The sequence below is a fragment of the Zingiber officinale genome, chromosome 9A (genome assembly GCF_018446385.1).
Source record: "Zingiber officinale cultivar Zhangliang chromosome 9A, Zo_v1.1, whole genome shotgun sequence".
NCBI lineage: Eukaryota > Viridiplantae > Streptophyta > Magnoliopsida > Zingiberales > Zingiberaceae > Zingiber > Zingiber officinale.
The window spans coordinates 100,039,486-100,061,302 of NC_056002.1; positions in this window are offsets into that span (position 1 = coordinate 100,039,486).

Consider the following 21,817-nt stretch of genomic DNA (forward strand, 5'->3'; position numbering starts at 1 on the left):
TGATTACCTCTTCCTTATGCTTTGCTTTGCTAGAAGTAATTTAGAAGGTATAGGTATGTTAAGTGTATGTCCAAGTATGTTGCTATCTTTACGTAGAAATTTCTGATGGTAGCAGCATTGTTCCCTCATGCTTTGCCTTGTTGGAAACAACTTAGAAGTGTAGACCTATTAAGTGCAGATTTTCACATTCTTTAAGTATGACATAGGTTTTAATTTAATATGAATTCATTGCTTCTGGTACGCATAGCTTTAAGTCCATCATATACCTAAACATGATTCACCTTAAGCTCTAACTGTTTTTTTTACCCAAGTCGACTTGATTGAGTGCAATCATGCCATAAGTAGTGGAGGTTGACCAAATGATGTTATGGAGGTTTCTGGTGCAACCATACCAAGTAGTCAAGGCCAACTAAGTAGTTTTAATATCCCCACAACATGTTTAAGTTAAGTTGATATCGTTTGTCGAGTAGGTTAAGATTAATTAAATACTAATCAATCAAGTCAAGGGTGGTTGGATATTTGACAATTGAGGAAGATTGATAAAATACTTTATGGATATAATTTAACCAAGTAAATCGAGGATGATCAGTTAGTTTAAGAATAGTTAGGTTTAGCATGGATACAGATTTATTATTAGGTTCCCTGCCTATCTGATGCAGATTTGGTGTAGTTTAAGGATGTGCTGTTTGGTGTTCCTTGTATTGATTAAATAACAGAGACTTAGAACTGAAAAAGAAAAAGTTGTAAGTATAACAAGTTTTTAAGCATGTAGTGATTTCTGTAATAACCTTGAAACCATGAATTGAGATAGATATCATATTGATTTATTTATGGGAGGAAAATGCATAGATTTAAGGGATTGTTAGATTCTGAAAAGATGTTGATCAAATGTTGATGACGTAAATTAAGGATGGAAACTTTACTTTCGGATTAGCTATAAAGAATTTCGGAAGTGTTAGAGTTTCAAGTTCTAACAAGTTTGGATCTTTTTAGTGTTACTTAATGGGCAAGGACAACCCTTTGTTTAAAGTACAAGTATTAGTTTTCTCGCTATGAGATGGGCACAAATAATCCTACTTTGAGTTCCTGTTTAGATGTTTTTATTACAGTTTTAAGAAGCATAATCAGCCTTGTTTTTTTAAGCATGGCAAATTTAGTTTCCTTACATTGATAAGCATGAATAACCGTAGCTGTTAGCACGCAGTTAGAGGCGTGTTATTACAAGAACAGTCCATAGATCATGAGCTTAAGTTTTATATAGTTTCTGTACATGTATTATGAGCATGCAGCTTTGCCCTAGTTAGTATGTATGTAGATTTTAGTTAAGCATTAGTGTGCAGAATTTTAATAAGCTTGAATGCAGATTTTTAATAAGCTTGAATGCATATTTTTGTTAGTTATGTATGCAGATTTTTATAAGTGTAGTATGCTGATTTTGTTTTCTTTTGCTTTAAGATGTGCATGAACAGAATATAGCATATACATATATATACATAGCATGTAGTTTAGACTATCCTTGCTATAATGAGTAGTTATAAGTGAGAAAAGACCAAGCTCTTAAATTGATCCTAAATTCCAGAAGTTTAGGATTAAAAGCACACTAAGTGTTTGAATAAATGCCAAGGCATTTTGTTATAAGAGAATTAAAGAATAACAAGTAAAAGGAAGTTATAGTTAAGAAGAAAATAAGTATTTTACTTTTTAATGGCATGTACCGGACACAAGGTCCATTGGGTGGGCTCCTAGATCGCCCCTAGGCACAAGATCACCTAGAAGTACCTTAGTAGTTTCAGGATTAGCTACCTCGACTCATATTAAGGATGCGCGCAAATTGGTACAATGCCGGGCCCAAGAGAAGTTGATTATTATTTTAAAGTAATAAAGTATAAGTTTTGAAACAAATGAAACAAGCACCATTTATGCTTAGAGTTGGTAAGTTTAGTTTCTTTTAATTTGAAGCATGCAGTATTAGTTTTATTTGTTTCCTGCTTAGTTATTTAGCATGATTAGCTTTATTTTCCAGCATGCAGTTTTATCTTGTATATCATGAATCCTTAGTTTTCTTTGCTATTAGTTTGACATGAGCAGTTATGTTTTTGCTTTATTTTCTTTTAGAGCATATAGTTTCTAGTTCTTTTCGTATACATGCACATTCGTGATTTTGTGAGTTAGATAGCGCTTACTAAGCAAATTTTGCTTATAGATTGCACTTCCTCTTACTACAGATACAGGAAAGGAAAAGATATAGAAAGGAAGGCGACAAGGAGGTGTTCGAAGGATGTGTGATGCCAGGACTATGGAAGCCTTAGGACTAGGAAAGATGTTTTAATTTTAGTTTCCGCATTTTAGTTATTGTAAACATTCGAGTTGTATTTTAAGTTCATGTCATTTGAGATTATTCTGTTTAGATTGCATGTAGGATGAGTTCAGTTTAGGAAGTAGATATTTGTGTGTTTGATACTTATTTAACTGCATGGGTGTTTGATAAATGTTCCAGCCGCCTGTGGCTGATGTATACTATGCTTGTATCTTGATTTATAGTCACCGGTACAAGGGAGATTCTGTCGAAATTTTTCAGTAGGGTTTCCTTGTGATTTTAATCATACCGGTTAAGTAGAGTTAGTAGTTAAGTAACGGTCACTCTTAGGTAGTAGTAGTAGTAAGAAGGGTGGTCGTTACAGAATCGAGTTTCTGAATAGGTTTCGTAGTGATGTGGGTGTGATGTTTGCTTCATTCTACAGCTCTCGATGGTTTTGGGTCGGTATGGTGGTTTAAGGTATCGATATTTGATGTCGTTGTTTTCTTCTTGATCTGAATTTGTGGATAGTATGTTATGAAATTTGACTAGGGATAATTCTGGTTCTTCTTTTAACTCAGGTTTCTCATCTGGTTAAGGGTTATAGTGGATTTCGATGATGGCCTTCTTCTTTTGAGGTTCTGTGTTTCCTTGACAGCTCTGGGATTTTAGCTTAATTTTGAAAATGATCTTTTTTCTGTTATATTTTAGGATCATGGAAAGGAATTTTTGTGATTTAGATTGGATTCCAGTATTTACCTTGCGAATTCCTTCTGTGGTGTTGGTATTGTTAGCTTGGGGAGATTTCAATTCAATTTCGTTGTTACTATGTTTTCTTTTATGTTGGATGAGATTACTAGTATGGATTTGAAAAGTAGATTTGAAAGATGAGGATTTGGTTTTGGACGCCAAGCTAATTCATGCTACTATTAATGGAATGTTTGTGTATTTGTCCCTTCTTTGGTTATGTTTTATGTGTATAATTGGATGGATATGGGCATATGTAGTGGTAGTACGGGATGGGTGTGTCACGCCCCAAGTAGTCCCTGCCAGAAGAAATTTCGACAGTATCTCCTGTTGGGATTTCGGGCCGCGAAAACCGCTTTTCGCGTCGCGGAAACCCCGAATCTCCTTAGCCAACGGATCCATGCAAAGAATAAAATTTTTCGAAAAACTACGAGTACGAGTTTACCTAGATCTACACTTAGATCTACAAAGGAAAAAGGTTATACCTTTGAAGCGAAGCCCTTCGCGTTCCCGCTCGTCCAAATGGTGCCGGATCTCAAAGTTGTCAACGTAGACAACTCTCTATATGTATCCACACAAACAACTCAATGGAGAGAGAGTCTTAGAGTGTGCTAGCACTCCAAAGGGTCTCGGCAATGGTAGAGGAGGAGAGGGAGAGGGAGAGCTTGAGGAAGAGGATGAAGTAAATGTGCCTTGAATGAAAAATTCATTCCATCCCCTCACAATAGTGGTCGACCACTTTCAAAAAGGTGTAACCCCCATTTCCACATTAAGTGCAATTAATGTGGAGCCATTAAAGTGAAGAATTGTAACCTCCATGAGGTGGCATCTCACTTAAGTAACCAAAATGATGTGGAGCATCATCATTGGTCCATATCTTGCCAACTCACTAATGATGTGGCAAAAAGTCAAGTCAAACTTGACTTTTCCTCTTCCTCTTAAGTCAAGTCAAACTTGACTTAATCTCTCTCATGGTTGATCTAATCCAACCATTTAATTCAAGCCAATTTAATATAATGAATCTAATTCATTTAATTAAATTGATTCAATGAGTCATAATCTAAATTAGACTCATTGAACACATGAATCAACTTGAGTCCAACTCAATTAGCCCAATTAGGATTACTCTTAATCCAATTTGATTCATCAAATGAATCTAATCCTCTTGGTTCAACATATGAACCTAATCTCCATCTAATTGTCCGTAGTGTGTGACCCTATAGGTTCTTGTAACGTTGGCAATGCCCTAAACCCATTTAGGAGCATAAGTAATGAACGGTATCTAGCAACACATCATTACTACCCAAGTTACAAGAATGTTGAGATCCAACATCACCTTGTGACTACTAATTGTGACTCCTCACAAAATATGACAAGTGTCCTTCTATCCTAGACATCTAGATTGATCAATGTGAGGCATAAACCGTGTCATCCTCTGATCAATCTAAATCCTGAACTCCAAGTAGACTCACTAAATCAAATGAGCTCAATATCTCATATTGACTCATTTGGGCATGGCCATGCACTTCGTGGTCTCACTCTATCAAGAATACCGATGTCTCTCCCGTCATATAGGAGGGATAGATCCTATCTACATCACTCACATCCCTCCGCATTATTTGTTACATACCCAGTAATCGCCTTTATAGTCCACCCAGTTACGGGTGATGTTTGATGAAACCAAAGTATATAACTCCTTATGTAGGGAACCATGGTGACTTCAGGTCTAAGGACTAGTAGTCATACTAATAGCCACATGAGAAAGTATATGACACTCATATAACGATCCATGATACTTTCTCATGGCGGTTCATTCAGTATACATTCTCTAATGTATACCCATGTGTCAACTTGATATCTCTATATCCATGACTTGTGAGATCAAGTCATCGAGTTGACCTACATGCTAGTCTTATTGCATTAACATTGTCCCTGAATGTTAATACTCGACTAGGAATGATTAAGAGTAGTGTTCCCTATATCATCTCACTATCGGTTCAACTAACCGATTGATATAGGTGAGAACCTTCTACTCAAGGACGCTATTATACTTAGTTTATTCGGCACCAATACAAGTAAGTATAATAACCAAAACAAATGCCTTTTATTTATATAGAATATGATACAACAAGTCCATAACACAATCATCAAATGATTGGCTCTAGGGCTCTAGCTAACAATCTCCCACTAGCACTAGTGCCAATCAGTGTAGGCTCTAAGTCCCAATGACCTAGTGTGACCATCATGCTTCCTCTGTGCCAAAGCCTTGGTCAAGGGATCTGCGATGTTAGCCTCTGTGGGTACTCTGCAAATCTTCACATCTCCTCTCTCGATAATCTCTCGAATGAGATGGAAGCGTCGTGGTATGTGTTTGGTCTGTTGGTGTGAGCGAGGTTCCTTCACCTGTGTTATAGCTCCATTGTTGTCACAATAGAGCTCAATGGGGTCAGCGATACTAGGAACCACCCCAAGTTCAGTGATGAACTTGCGGATCCAAACTACCTCCTTTGCTGCCTCTGATGCAGCAATGTACTCGGCCTCTGTCGTAGAATCAGCTACTGTGTCCTGCTTCGAACTCTTCTAGCTCACAGCACCACCATTAATGCAAAATACGAACCCTGACTGCGATCGATAATCATCCTGGTCGGTCTAGAAACTAGCATCACTGTAACCCTTTACAGCTAGCTCATCATTGCCTCTATATATCAAAAAATATTCTTTAGTCCTTCTTAAGTACTTAAGAATATTCTTGACCGCTATCCAGTGACTTTCACCTGGATCTGATTGGTATCTGCTCGTCATGCTCAAAGCATACGAGACATCAGGTCGAGTACATAGCATGGCGTACATGATAGATCCTATGGCTGAGGCATAAGGGATCTGATCCATACGGTCTCTCTCCTCTCTATAAGAGGGACCTTGAGTCTTCAAAAGACTCACGCCATGTGACATCGGCAGAAATCCCTTCTTGGAGTTCTGCATGGCAAACCGAAGGAGTACCTTGTCAATATATGTACTCTGACTTAGGCCAAGCAATCTCTTTGATCTATCTCTATAGATCTGTATCCCTAGAATGCGGGATGCTTCACCTAAGTCCTTCATTGAGAAACATGTCCCTAGCCAAGTCTTGACAGACTATAGCAAAGGGATGTCTTTCCCAATTAGCAGTATGTCATCCACATACAATATGAGGAAGACAACTATGTCCCCTACAACCTTCTTGTAGACACAAGGTTCATCTTCATTTTTGATGAAACTAAACTGTTTGATTGCATCATCAAATCGAAGATTCTAGCTCCGAGAAGCTTTCTTTAGTCCATAAATGGACCTATGCAGCTTGCATACTCTGCTAGTATGCTTTGGATCTACAAAACCCTCAGGTTGTGTCATGTACACATCCTCGAGTAGGTTTCCATTTAGAAATGCGGTTTTGACATCCATCTGCCAGATCTCATAATCATGGTAAGCTGCAATAGCAAGCATGATCCGAATGGACTTAAACATCGCTACTGGTGAAAAGGTTTCATCATAGTCAATACCATGAATCTGCTTGAAACCTTTAGCTACCAAGCGACCCTTATAGATAAGTCCATCCATGTCAGTCTTTCTCTATAAGACCCACTTACACCCTATGGGTTTTACCCCTTCAGGTGGATCAACCAAATTCCATACTTGGTTGGTGTACATGGATTCCATTTCGGATCTCATGGCTTTTAGCCATTTCTCAGAATCTGGTCTCATCACAGCTTCCTGATAGGTGGTAGGCTCATCCTCTATGAGCACAACGTCATCATGGTCAGACAAGAGAAATGAGTATCTCTCAGGCTGACGACGTACCCTATCAGACCTGCGAAGAGGTATGTCTACTTGAACAGGTTGTTGTTCCTCAACTCTTTGTGGAACAACATCATCCACAACACTTTGTGGTTCTAGTTCAATTTCCATCGAGGCTTCAGTGCTATTGTTCGCATCTTAAACTTCTTCAAGATCGAACGTGCTCCCACTAGTCTTTCTAGAAACAAAGTCCCTTTCTAGAAAGACCTAGTCTTTGCCACAACTACCTTGTGCTGACTGGGAATGTAGAAGTAATATCCCTTAGTTTCCTTGGGATATCCAATAAAATAACACTTGTCAGATTTGGGTCCTAACTTGTCTGAGACTAGACGTCGAACGTAAGCCTCACAACCCCAAATCCTCATGAAAGACACCTGGGCATCTCACCCAGTCCATATCCTATTTGGTGTCTTTATCACGGCCTTGGATGGAACTCGGTTGAGTATAAAAGCTGTCGTGTCTAGAGCATAACCCCAAAGGTATGTCGGAAGATCTGTGTGACTCATCATAGATCGTACCATATCTAATAGGGTACGATTCCTCCTTTCGGATACGCCATTCCACTGTGGTGTTCCTAGAGGAGTGAGTTGGGATAGAATCCCACACTCAGTTAGGTAGTCACGAAAATCATGGCTAAGGTATTCTCCACCTCGATCTGATCAAAGTATCTTAATACTCTTGCCAAGCTGGCTCTGTACTTCATTCTTGAATTCTTTGAACTTTTCAAAGGATTCAGACTTATGTGTCATCAAATACATATAACCATATCTACTGAAGTCATCAGTAAATGTGATGAAGTACCTATAACCGCCTCTAGCAGTGACATTGAAAGGGCCACATACATCACTATGTATAAGTCCTAATAAATCAGTCGCTCTTTCGTTGTGCCCACTAAAAGGAGTCTTGGTCATCTTACCTAGTAGGCATGACTCGCACGCCTCATAAGATTCAAAATCAAATGAGTCCAGCAAACCATCCTTATGGAGCTGGGATAAGCGCTTGTCATTTATATGACCTAAGCGACAGTGCCAGAGATTGGTTTGGTTCAGGTCATTTGACTTGAACCTCTTGGTATTTATGTTATAGATAGGGCTTTCAAGGTTTAGAATATAGAGTCCGTTTATCAGAGGTGCACTACAATAGAACATATCTTTTAAATAAACAGAACAACATTTGTCCTTTATAATAAAAGAGAAACCTTTCTTGTCCAAACAAGAAACTGAAACTATGTTCTTAGTAAGAGAAGGCACATAACAACAATCATCTAAATCTAGTACAAGCCCAGAGGGCAGAGACAGATGGTAAGTTCCTATAGCAACAGCAGCAACCCGTGCTCCATTGCCTACTCGTAGGTCCACCTCACCCTTTGTCAATGCTCTGCTATTTCTCAACGCCTGCACATCAGTACAAATGTGAGAAGCACATCGAGTATCTAATACCCATGATGTAGAAATAGATAGATTGACTTCTATAACATATATACCTAAAGTGGAAGTCTCACTTCACTTCTTCTTAAGATCCTCCAAGTATACTTTGCAGTTCCTCTTCCAGTGCCCGGTCTGACCGTAGTGGAAGCAGGTAGCATCCTTGGCGACCCCTCCTTTAGGCTTCAGTGCCTTGCCTTTGCCCTTGGCTTGGGACTTTCCCTTGCCTTTGGGCTTGCCCTTTCCCTTATGTTTCTGAACCATCAGAACAGTGTTGGTCTTAGCCTTCTTAAGGTTCAGCTCAGCAGTTCTCAACATGCTAAGCAGCTCAGGCAGTGACTTGTCAATCTCATTCATGTTATAGTTTAGAACGAACTGACTATAGCTATCCGACAAGGATTGCAAGATCAGGTCAGTGGCCAACTCTTGGCCAAGTGGGAACCCCAACCTTTGTAGGTTCTCTATGTACCCAATCATTTTGAGTACATATGGGCTACAGGAGCCCTGTCTGACATCTTGCACTGAAATAGTGCCCTTGAGATCTCAAATCTCTCATGCCTTTCTTGACCTTGATAGAGTTGACGAAGATGTTCAACCATATCGTAAGCGCCCATTAACTCGTGTTGCTTCTGAAGCTCAGAGTTCATGGTCGCGAGCATTAGACAAGACACATTTAATGTGTCATCTTGATGCTTCTTTAAAGGATCTCGGTCAGCTCGCGAGGCAATGGCAGGAGGAGCCTCCGGAATGGGCTGCTCCAGAACGTACAGTTTACATTCTTGGGTGAGAACTATTCTCAAGTTCCTGTACCAGTCCAGGAAATTTGCTCCGTTGAGCTTGTCCTTCTCAAGAACAGATCGCAGGGAGAAAGTGTTCGTATTTGACGTCATGGTTATCTATAATAGAAAAATGCAAAAAATAAATATCATATTCTTTAAATCATTTAATTAGGCCTTTAACTAAATGATGCTCTCACTGAATTCTATAATTCATGTGGGGCAAGATCCATATCATACTAACCCTTGAGTTAGCTTTGACTAATACGCCCAAGACATAGTATGATCGGTAGGTAACTAATTACCAATTACATCTCTATGCAACTCTTGTTTATAGGATCAAAATCCGCATTTATATTAAAACTCAAGTTAGCTTTGGCTAATACGCCCAAGAGTTAATATAAACGTGATTTTGACATATCTACCAACCATTGGATAATGCCTATAGTTAAACTCGATCCAATTGAGTTAACTAGTTACTCAATCTAATTGAGTTGTACTCACCCATGCGTTGATAGGAGGGACCAAGATTGCCCCTCCGTACCCTACCAAGATAGTATGTGTTGCTCTGGTTTGGCAGATTCAACAACAACATGCGATCGAGGTAGTGGTAGGTATCACGGCATGGTAGGCATTACGAGTTGTCGCGATTTAGATCAAATCTAAACGATGATGCGTATCATATACTCGATAGATCTAATCTAATCGAAGGGTGCATCATGTGCACGACATAGATCTAATCTAATCGTTAGGCACTAATTAATTACTTAATTAACTAGCATGCATCACATACACACAAAAGAAATTAATTAAATAATTTTGTGATTATGTCATGGCCCTACTACGATCTTCTCAAGCCAATGAGAAGATCAGATGGTCAACCTAAGGTCAACAACTTCTCAAGCGCCTTCCTTTTGACCACCTTGTGTTGCTCGCGCCTTCCTCGTAACTCCGTCTTGAGTGGACCTTCCACCGCTTCAAAATTTACATTACATTTTGAAACTCGAGTTACATTCGAGTCTAAATCTAATTTATAACCAGAATATAAATAGGGAGGCACGACGCGCAGGTCACGTATCAAATACAGCACACACAAACACATGACGGCACGCAGACCGTATTATAAATTACAACACAAATCCAATCATATTGGGTCTTTTTGGGCCATGACTATCACAAAAATAATATATAATTCTAAATTATATATTTTTCATAATTTTTTGTAAATTTTCATAATTTTTACAATTTTTATGAGTAAATTTTTTTCGGCGGTCCCGATTAGCGATTTCGGGCGCAATCGTGGAGCAAATCCCCTTGCGGGGTTAGGGGCAGTACCCCTACCCACGATCTAACCATCGTGAGTTGCTCCTAAGCGATCCTACAGCGCCTTAGCCCGCTGTCCCAAAATGTTTTGGGTCGAAACATTGCCGTAACGGAAAAATCTTCTCTGTAGTCGAAGCCTACAAGTGTCTAAACACTTGTGCTTCGCTTCTACGAGAAAAATACCCTTTAAAACTATAAAAATCATGAAATTACAGAAATTCACAGAATGTTTATTTTTCATAAAAACCAAAATAAACTCGTATTCGTCTTCGCACGTGGCTCTGATACCATTGTTGGGATTTTCGGGCCACGAAAATCGCTTTTCGTGTCGCGGAAACCCCGAATCTCCTTAGCCAACGGATCCGTGAGAAGAATAAATTTTTTTGAAAAACTACGAGTATGAGTTTACCTAGATCTACACTTAGATCTACAAAGGAAAAAGGTTATACCTTTGAAACGAAGCCCTTCGCATTCCCGCTCGTCCAAATGGTGCCGGATCTCGAAGTTGTCAACGTAGACAACTCTCTATATGTATCCACACAAACAACTTGGAGAGAGAGCCTTAGAGTGTGCTAGCACTCCAAAGGGTCTCGGCAATGGTAGAGGAGGAGAGGGAGAGGGAGAGCTTAAGGAAGAGGATGAAGTGAATGTGCCTTGAATGAAAAATTCATTCCATCCCCTCACAATAGTGGCCGACCACTTTCAAAAAGGTGTAACCCCCATTTCCACATTAAGTGCAATTAATGTGGAGCCATTAAAGTGAAGAATTGTAACCTCCATGAGGTGGCATCTCACTTAAGTAACCATGATGATGTGGAGCATCATCATTGGTCCACATCTTGCCAACTCACTAATGATGTGGCAAAAAGTCAAGTCAAACTTGACTTTCCTCTTCCTCTCAAGTCAAGTCAAACTTGACTTAATCTCTCTCATGGTTGATCTAATCCAACCATTTAATTCAAGCCAATTTAATATAATGAATCTAATTCATTTAATTAAATTGATTCAATGAGTCATAATCTAAATTAGACTCATTGAACACATGAATCAACTTGAGTCCAACTCAATTAGCCCAATTAGGATTACTCTTAATCCAATTTGATTCATCAAATGAATCTAATCCTCTTGGTTCATCATATGAACCTAATCTCCATCTAATTATCCTTAGTGTGTGACCCTATAGGTTCTTGTAACGTTGGCAATGCCCTAAACCCATTTAGGAGCATAAGTAATAAGCGGTATCTAGCAACACATCATTACTACCCAAGTTACAAGAATGTTGAGATCCAACATCACCTTGTGACTACTAATTGTGACTCCTCACAAAATATGACAAGTGTCCTTCTATCCTAGACATCTAGATTGATCAATGTGAGGCATAGAACGTGTCATCCTCTGATAAATCTAAATCCTGAACTCCAAGTAGACTCACTAAATCAAATGAGCTCAATATCTCATATTGACTCATTTGGGCATGGCCATGCACTTCGTGGTCTCACTCTATCAAGAATACCAATGTCTCTCCCGTCATATAGGAGGGATAGATCCTATCTACATCACTCATATCCCTCCGCATAATTTGTTACATACCTAGTAATCGCCTTTATAGCCCACCCAGTTACGGGTGATGTTTGACGAAACCAAAGTACATAACTCCTTATGTAGGGAACCATGGTGACTTCAGGTCTAAGTACTAGTAGTCATACTAATAGCCATATGAGAAAGTATATGACACTCATATAATGATCCATGATACTTTCTCATGGCGGGTCATTCAGTATACATTCTCTAATGTATACCCATGTGTCAACTTGATATCTCTATATCCATGACTTGTGAGATCAAGTCATCGAGTTGACCTACATGCTAGTCTTATTGCATTAACATTATCCCTGAATGTTAATACTCGACTAGGAATGATTAAGAGTAGTGTTCCCTATATCATCTCACTATCGGTTCAACTAACCGATTGATATAGGTGAGAACCTTCTACTCAAGGACGCTATTATACTTAGTTTATTCGGCACCAATACAAGTAAGTATAATAACCAAAACAAATGCCTTTTATTTATAAAGAATATGATACAACAAGTCCATAATACAATCATCAAATGATTGGCTCTAGGGCTCTAGCTAACATCTCCCTTATATGTGTGACAATCTGAAACTTCCTACAACCATCCAGTTACCTCGGGCAATACGGTCGGAACAATAACAATAAAAATAAGGAAACACCTAAGCAGTTTAATATTAAAACTAAACTAATGCAATGATAAGGAAAATCATCTCAAAAATCCTACTCAAATACACTTATAATGCTCAAAACTTATATCCTACTCAACTACACTCATAAAGCTCAAAACTTATATCCTACTCAACTGCACCCATAAAACACAAATCACAACGACGTAAATAAAATCAACTCACCTCTTCTGCCGTCAAGGCAGGCATATAGCAGAACATATCCAATAAATATAAAAAGAAAACCCATCGTCAAACAAAAGACCATATAGTAATCCATAGAACAAAACTAGTATAAGTCTAAAACGTAGTCTATATAGCATCATAAGAAAACCCAAATGACCAAATAAATATCCTCGCGATCTACAGGGGGAATAGAAATTGGAACTCTTCGGACAGCCTCAACCTGAAAATAGTAATAACAACGGGGTGATTCAACTCCTCAGCGGGTAACTACTGACATGCATAGTAAGAAAATAACCAATAGCAATAATTATGCGTATAGTCTCCTGATATATGAATGATAAATGCAAACAGAAATATATAGGAGCAAAGCTATACTAACCAGGACCTGGTGTATGGATAATAGACCGAGAGGTATAGAAATCCTGTATGCATGTCAAATATATGCATCCAACAAATATGCACAAAAAAGTGCAGCAAACACAAGCAATAAATGTATCAATGCGTATGATGCCAATGACATGTCCTGGTCACCCCTACTGCCAGTAAGCCATCTCACACACGATGGTGAGACCGAGTGGGTAGGGCTGTGAAAACCGTGCACTCTGCCATCACTGTTCCTGAGTAACCGAGTGGACGGGATGCTGTCGGAGTACACCTATCCTCCTTACCTCAAATCATAAGTGGGGGAGCTCAATGCTCTCATCTCCCTGAGCAAGTCCAGAGAGGAATCCCTATCCAGCTACCACGCTGCGTCACACTACCCATGAGAGGACCAACGGAGCCCGTGACAAAGCAACCTGCTGGAACACACCCTGCCTGATAAAAACCACTAACCCATGAGTGGTTGTGTGTGCAGATTCATGTACTAGCGATGCGCTCAATAATAATAGAGCCGACTATCGCACAACATGCAATCATGCGAGATGGTGCATGACACTAAACATGGATATATCCTGAATCTATCCATCTATATATAATGTGTACCATAGGACAAATGGACCAAATCAATGGTCTACATCAGATAAGGTATAAAAAAACCTAGGTCCTAAACATAATAAGGCATGGTTATGTCACTACCTTTATAAGCATATAAAATCAGGTGGGTACTAACATGGAATACATAATAAGTAAGCAAAAACAAGCATGTAACAGGTGTCCGGTAGTGAAAACCGATGCAGATAAGAAACATAATTATTACTTGTTAAAAACTACTATGCATATCAAATAACATATCAAAATAGATAAGTCAAGGTACCCGCCTCAAATAGAAAGGCCCAACCCGATCCAAATCCGACGTTGAGATGCTCGTCTCGCGTCAAACTCCTGTGTCACCAATGTATATACTTTTTTATTTAGCTACAACTCAAATGAATAGCTAAATAAAATCCTTAAACAAAATTTCGGGGAAAACCCTAAACCATAAACCTCAACCTACCTAAATTAAATCCAACGGTTAATTATGATTAGTTACCTAATCCCCAATCAACCCATTAGATTAATAATCCAAACCTAAAATAAATCCAATAGTTCACTAGGGTTATTTGCCTTAACCCTAATCATCCCATTAGATTAATCTAAACAAATAAATCTAAGCACAATCAACTACTAAATGATCAATTACACCATGATCTACCACAAGGATCCATTATCCACAACATGTAACTAAATCCCTACTCCTTACCTCGATTCACAGCCGATACGGTTGCTGGTTGGAGTGCTACCGGTAAGGAAACACTACTGGAATCTACCTCTCTTCCCTGATCAACTTGCTGTCCACCAACCGGATACCCTAGTACACAGAACCTCACCTCCTGGAATTCTTCCCTTCTGTTCGGTTCAAGGTGGAACCAAGAAATAAAGATCACTAATCCAAAACAACACGTAGCAATCATACCCTAGTAGCTTACTGATGGAAACAACTAGGGGTGCTTACCGTGTGTGAAATGGAAGCTTGAGCACAAAACTGTAGATCCAAGATGGCGATGACCAAAACTAGGGCACGGATAGGCAGTCAACTACTGCAGTACCGAGCCGGAGCAGAGGAAGGCGGCACGGCGATCGACCGAAGTGACCGAATCAGTGACGCAGTGGATCAGCATCCGGTGGCTGGTGACTGGCGGTCGACTGATTTGGCATCGCGAGGGAGAGGGACAGGAAGATGATCGGTGCTGTGAAGAAGGGAGGCAACACTACTGCCTCAGGCGCACGAGGGCATCACCGACCGAAGGGAAGAGATCGGCTGAGGGAAGAGTCGTTGATCGCCCAAGGAAGAAGTCACGAAGAAAACTAGGGCACGGTGAGGTCCGTCGGTGGCACGGCAGCAACTCACGAAGAGGGATAAACATCGCGAGGTTGGAGGAGACGAAGAAGAAGAAGATACAAACACCCTCGGCCGACGGTTTTGTACGCGAGGGGAGGAGAAACTACCGTGTGCGATGCCGGTTGGGAAAAGGGATGGTTAGGGCAGAAGATCAAGAGAGGAGAAGGTGCGGGGGAAGGGCGTCGAGGACAGCTCGAGCACGGGTTCGGTGGGGGAAGGAAACAAAGGAAAAGAATAAAAGAAAAAGGTGTTAGCAATTCAAGCCGCAAAAACTACTTTTTGCGTTGCGGAAACCCCGAAGATAGCCACGGATCCGTGCTAAGATAAATAATAAAAATTCATGTACATGTTTGTCTATACTAGATCTACCTTAGATCTACATGAAAAGAAAGTATACCCTTATAGTGATGCCCTTCGCTTATCCCGCTCGTCCAAAAGGTTGTCGGATCTCGTAGAGTGTCAAGTGTACACTCCTCTACACGTATCCACACAGACAAAAGATGGAGAAAAACCACTTAGAGTGTGCTAGCACCCTCGTATGGTTTTGGCAATGGAGGAGAGGGAGAGAAGAAGAAGAGAGGAAGAAGAAGAAGTGAATCAATGAGCACACAATTGCACTTACACCTTCATCTAATGTGGCCGGCCACTTAAAATGCATTTTAAACCTCCATGTAATACCAAGAGTCATGGCTCTTGATCTTCCTCATGAGATGCCACACAATGATGTGGCCTTGATGATGTGGAACACCAACATTGGACGACCCATGCCAAGTCACAATGAAGTGGCATTTAGTCAAGTCAAACTTGACCCTTCATCTCCCCTCTCAAGTCAAGTCAAACTTGACCTCTTATCTCCCATGGTTGATCAAATCTAACCTTTGATTCAAATCAATTTAATTTAATGAATCTCTATTCATTAGTTTAAATTGATTCAATGAATTAAAATCTAAATTAGACTCATTCGACACATGAATCAAATTGAGTCCAACTCAATTAGACTAATTTGGATTACTCTTAATCCAATTTGGTTAATCACATGAACCTAATCCTCTTGATCCATCATATGAACCTAATCTGCATCTAATTGCCCTTTGTGTGTGTCCCTATAGGTTCTTATAACATTGGAATGCTCCTAAACCCATTTAGAAACATAAGTAATGAGCGACATCTAGCAACATATCATTACTACCCAAGTTACAAGAATGTTGAGATCCAACATCACCTTTGTGACTACTAATTGTGACTCTCACAATATGTCACAATGTCCTTCTATCCCAGACATCTAGATTGATTAAATTGAGGCATAGACCATGTCATTCTCTAATCAATCTATGTCTTGAACTCCAAGTAGACTCACTCTAATCAAATAAGCTCAATATCTTATATTGACTTATTTGGGCATGACCATGCACTTAGTGGTCTCACTCTATCAAGAATCATGATGTCACTCCCGTCATAGAGGAGGGATATATCCCATCTACATCACTCACATCCCTCTGCACAATTTGTTACATACTCAGTAGTCGCCTTTATAGTCCACCCATTTACGAGTGACGTTTAACAAAGCCAAAGTATGCAACTCTTATGTAGGGAACCATGGTGACTTCAGGTCCAAGGACTGATAGTCATACTAATAGTCACATGAGAAAGTATATGACACTCATATAACAATCCATGATACTTTCTCATGGCGGATCATTCAGTATACATTCTCCAATGCATACCCATGTGTCAACTTGATATCTAATATCCATGACTTGTGAGATCAAGTCATTTAGTTGACCTACATGCTAGTCTCATCGCATTAACATTGTCCCTGAATGTTAATACTTGACTTGAAATAATTAAGAGTAGTGTTCTCTATATCATCTTACTATCAATTCAACCAATCGATTGATATAGATAAGAATCTTCTACTCAAGGACGCTATTATACTTAATTATTTGACACCAATACAAGTAAGTATAATAATCATAAAGAAAGGCCTTTATAAATACAGGAATATGATACATCGAGTCCATACAACAATCATCACATGATTGGCTCTAGGGCTCCTGTTGTCTCTCCGTAAGTGTACGGAAATATCGCAAGTAATATAAAAGATTATCGTATCTACAGGGACTGAAATAAGTACTAAGAATATCTCAACGCGAATTAGCTAGACAACAAATCATTGGGTTGACAAAGTCTAAGTCTAACTATGAAAAGTAAACAAAGGAATAAAAGAATAGGCAACAAGAATAAAGGCAATGATAAGGGATATTCTAGGAGTTTTGGTTTCTTTGTAAAGTTATTCAATGTAAATGAGCTACCAAATCCTTTTTCTCAATTGTCCATCATTTGTAGAAGGTTGTCGGTTCTCTCTTGCAATAGAGAACCGACCTAGGACTGAAATCCATACCTTGATTGATCAATTAGGCATGAATCTATGTTGTCCTTACACGGGCATGCCTATCACGTGCGTCCCTCGGAAAATCAACATAGGAATCCATCACTCATCAACCCATCCAGATATAAAGATTAATACAACCTCCTTGAATGACCTTATTTCACCTTCAAGATTCTCCCTCAAATGTCCTTACACGGGCATGTTCCTGTCACGAAGATCCCTCAGAAAATCGAATGAGAAATCACCTCTACAAGATCCACAAGGTATCCAATCATTCAATCAAGCATGGTAATTAGGTACAATCTTAACAATCCACACAAGAAATAATAGATACAAATAGGACAAAATCATAGAAATAGGAAATTGGCATATCCACAAGAGTTTTACATCAAGATATCCTTACAAATACTCCCTCCATTCCTAGAACAAAAGATCTACTCCATAAATCCAAGAAAGAAATCCCAAGAAACAAAGATTACAAGCAATCTTAATCCCTCAAATCCAAGAAAGGAGAGAAAGAAAACTTATCTATAGAGAAGAATCATCTTCGGATCTAATCCTTCGATCTTGGAGTCGAATTGGTGAATATCCTCCCTAGAATCGCCAGAAAATCCATCCAAGATGAAGGGAAATACCCAAATCTTCCTCTCTTTCAAAGGGGAGAAGATCCCCTTTCAAATCTTGAAGGAAGCCTTATATAGAATAGGGGTTTGTGCGCCACACGGGCCCAAACACGGCCGTGTGAGGTTCACACGGCCTGCTCCATTCTCTTCTCTGCCAACTTCACACGGCTATGTAAGGTACACAACCGTGGCTTGCCTCTACCAATGATCCCCTTGCATGGCCATGTAGATCTACACGGCATGTACTACCTTCGCCTCTGGAAAATCGGCATGTTCTTGTGGTGCACACGACCAACACTCTCTTGCTCACTGGAAACCTCACACGTTCGTGTAAGGTACATGGCCGAGGCCTCTCTGGTCTCTGGAAAACTGACATGGTCATGTAGTGTACACGACCTAGGCTTCATTGGGCTTCAAAACTTGGCACGGCCGTGTGAGGTTCACACGGCCAGGCCATCTCCCTTCTCTGCTGCAGCTACATGTCCTCTCATCTCCACACGCCCTGGGTAAACCCCCATGGCAGGGACGTGTGGGGTTCAGGTATAATACCTTCCTCCATTGCTTTGTTTGTAGATTTGGCCTCGAACATGCATCCTTCACCACATTCGACTCCTGTGTACAGAAAATGCACAAAAGCAGATCTCCGAACAAAAAGAGTAAATATGCTAAAAAGGAAGGCTAGAAGTACGAAAATGCATAGATCAAGCATGCTCAAAATATGTGAATGTGCGTCAAAATATGCTAACAAGTGTATACAATCTACGCATATCACACCCCAGACTTAAATCTTTGATTGTCCTCAAGTAAAATGCTACAATCTAAATTCATATGCTCTACAATGCTCTCATATCCCTAATGCATTCTCCTAGCTCTATCAAAAGGTTTCATTAGTAAGCATGATCATGAAAACAAGTTATGTTTGGCTCAAGCATAAGTATCCTGTGCACAGTGCAAATAGAACAACTCAAAACTCTTCAAGTTTCAATCTATGTCCTAGTCAAGTCGTCATCAAGTTTGAATTCTTAATATTTCCAGTGATAGACAAGTAACCAGTGATAGGCACTTACTTGCCACACACTTGGTTCATATTTCTCAATCAACCCAAGGTCTCAAAGGCATGCTCAATATCAAGAGAAACTAAGCAGTCATTTCCCCAGTAACCTAACTCGGTCTCAAAGGGGTGACTAACTAGATTCCACTCACGATAACTATTTTTTATATCCCTTATTCACTTTTTTTTCATAAGTATTTACATTGTGTAAATCTTATTCACAAATGTACTTTTAGCACAAATGTTGGGATATTTGATTTTTCCAAATGAACTTACATGAGTTGAGCCTCATCCAGTAACCAAAATGAAGTTTGAGAAATCACCATGGAAACCAAGTACTAAACAAACAAGATGAATCATGACTATTTCAATGATATCAACCATTCAAGCATCAAGTATAGGTGTAGTGAAGATAAGATCCTTAGGGTCAAGCCAAGACTAAAACTCATCTCCTTAAGATACTTAGCTTATTTCATGCTACCCAAGATAGAGAAAAGAGGTACATTAAGCATACTACTAGCATCACTTAAAACATCATTAATCTAGATAATGAATGTGCTAACATTTAATCTTGAAGACAAGAAAGCATATAAGTGAAGTTTTGATGTTCTTAAGATGTATGCCACAAGTTTTCAAAAGATAGTCAAGTGACTATCAAAACAAGCAATCCAAGCAAGACAATTGAAATAGAATGCAGAGCAAAAACTAAACATGCAGAAAACAAACAAAAACTGAAAACTAGAATGCAAAAAGAAAAATCAGGTACGACACCCCCCCAGACTTAAACTTTTCATCGTCCCGATGAAATCAATATGGTGGAGGAGGTGGAGGTGGAGGTGGAGGAGGACGAGGAAAAGGATGCCTACGACGTGGTTGGCCAATGGGAAAACTATGGAAACCTAGAGTTTCACTCAGGATTATATGATATTCAAACAAAGCATCTACTTGTTGGCTAGTGACACTCATGCTTTGCATAAAATCTCTCATTCTAGCTTGATCCGTATCATAATCCTGGACAAATTCAGTCACTTGACCTTGAAAATTCCTCGTGAATTGAAAGTGCTCTTGTACTTCTCTAAATTGATTATCTGATAAAGAGAAGTGACCTTCCAACATTCTTCATTGGGCATCATGCTTCTCATGAAGCGATTCTAAAGAAGTACGAAAATCAGAAAAGTCAAATCTGGAGGGACTCGTACCATAGGCAAAAGGATGCCTAGCAGGATCCGAGTGTCCGGAGGGATGCGGGTATCCAGATGTCGAGGGCTCAATGTGTGGCTCTGTGTCTCCAGATATGGAGGGTGTAACACCCATAGGATCTCTAATGATTTCATATGAATTGTTGCATGATTAGAATAGCCCTGATATGGATTCTCCCAAAATAAAAGAAAAATAGAACCAAAAAGAGGCATGACCAAGGTTTGAACCTTGGACCTCTTAGCAAGTGATTTTAGGTAATAACCAGTAGCCCCAGCAGGGGTGTGCTATTATAAAAGAGAGAGGAATTATAGTTAAAGGTAGGAAAAGAGAAGACTCCCTTTCACTAAGAAGGAAAAATTTAAGTTTTCTTCTTCTTCTTTCAATGAGAAGTTGGTTTTGCCTTCTTTCTTCATTGAGAATAAATAGGAAAATGGGAAAGGAAAACTTCATTTTTGCTTCCCTCTTCCTCATTCCTCCTCCTCTCCACCGAAATCAAGCCACCCTTCCTCACCATTGCCGAACCAAGCTAAGGTCTCCTTCCAAGGAAAGTTTCACGAAGTAAGGGTATTCTCTTAGTAAATCAAGCGAGAGGATGTAAGTATTCCCCTCACCTGTAGTACAAGTAGCTTCGTATGTTTTTATGCTTAACAAAGGTCTTGCCTTACATGTTTCGGCCAAGGAAGAATAAAAAGGGTTAGATGAGATTTAGGACCTAACTATGCTTGGTTATGACTCCTCATGATATGTAACCTACTATGTGATGCTAGTTTAATGATCTCATGCTTCAGGTTGAATGAAAAGTTAGATCCATGCTCCTAAGGTTTCGGCCAAGTAAGAATAAAAGAAGGTAGAGGAAACTTAGGACCTAACTATGCTTGTTTATGACTTCTCATGATATGTAACCTATTATATGACGCTAGTTAAATGTTTTCATGCTTTAGGTTGCACAAGATGATAGAATGATGCTTTAGTGTTTCGGCCAAGGAAGAATAAAAAAGGTTAGATGAAATTTAAGATCTAACCATGCTTGTTTAGGACTTCACATGATATGTAATCTACTATATGATGCTAGTTAAATGTTTTCATGCTTTAGGTTGCACAAGAAGTTAGAATGATGCTTTAGGGTTTCGGCCAAGGAAGAATAAAAAGGGTTAGATGAAATTTAGGATCTAACCATGCTTGTTTATGACTTCACATGATATGTAATCTACTATATGATGCTAGTTAAATGTTTTCATGGTTTAGGTTGCACAAGAAGTTAGAATGATGCTTTAGGGTATCAGCCAAGGAAGAGTAAAAAGGGTTAGATGAAATTTAGGATCTAACTATGCTTGTTTAAGACTTCAAATGATATGTAACCTATTATATGATGCTAGTTAAATGTTTTCATGCTTTACGTTGCACAAG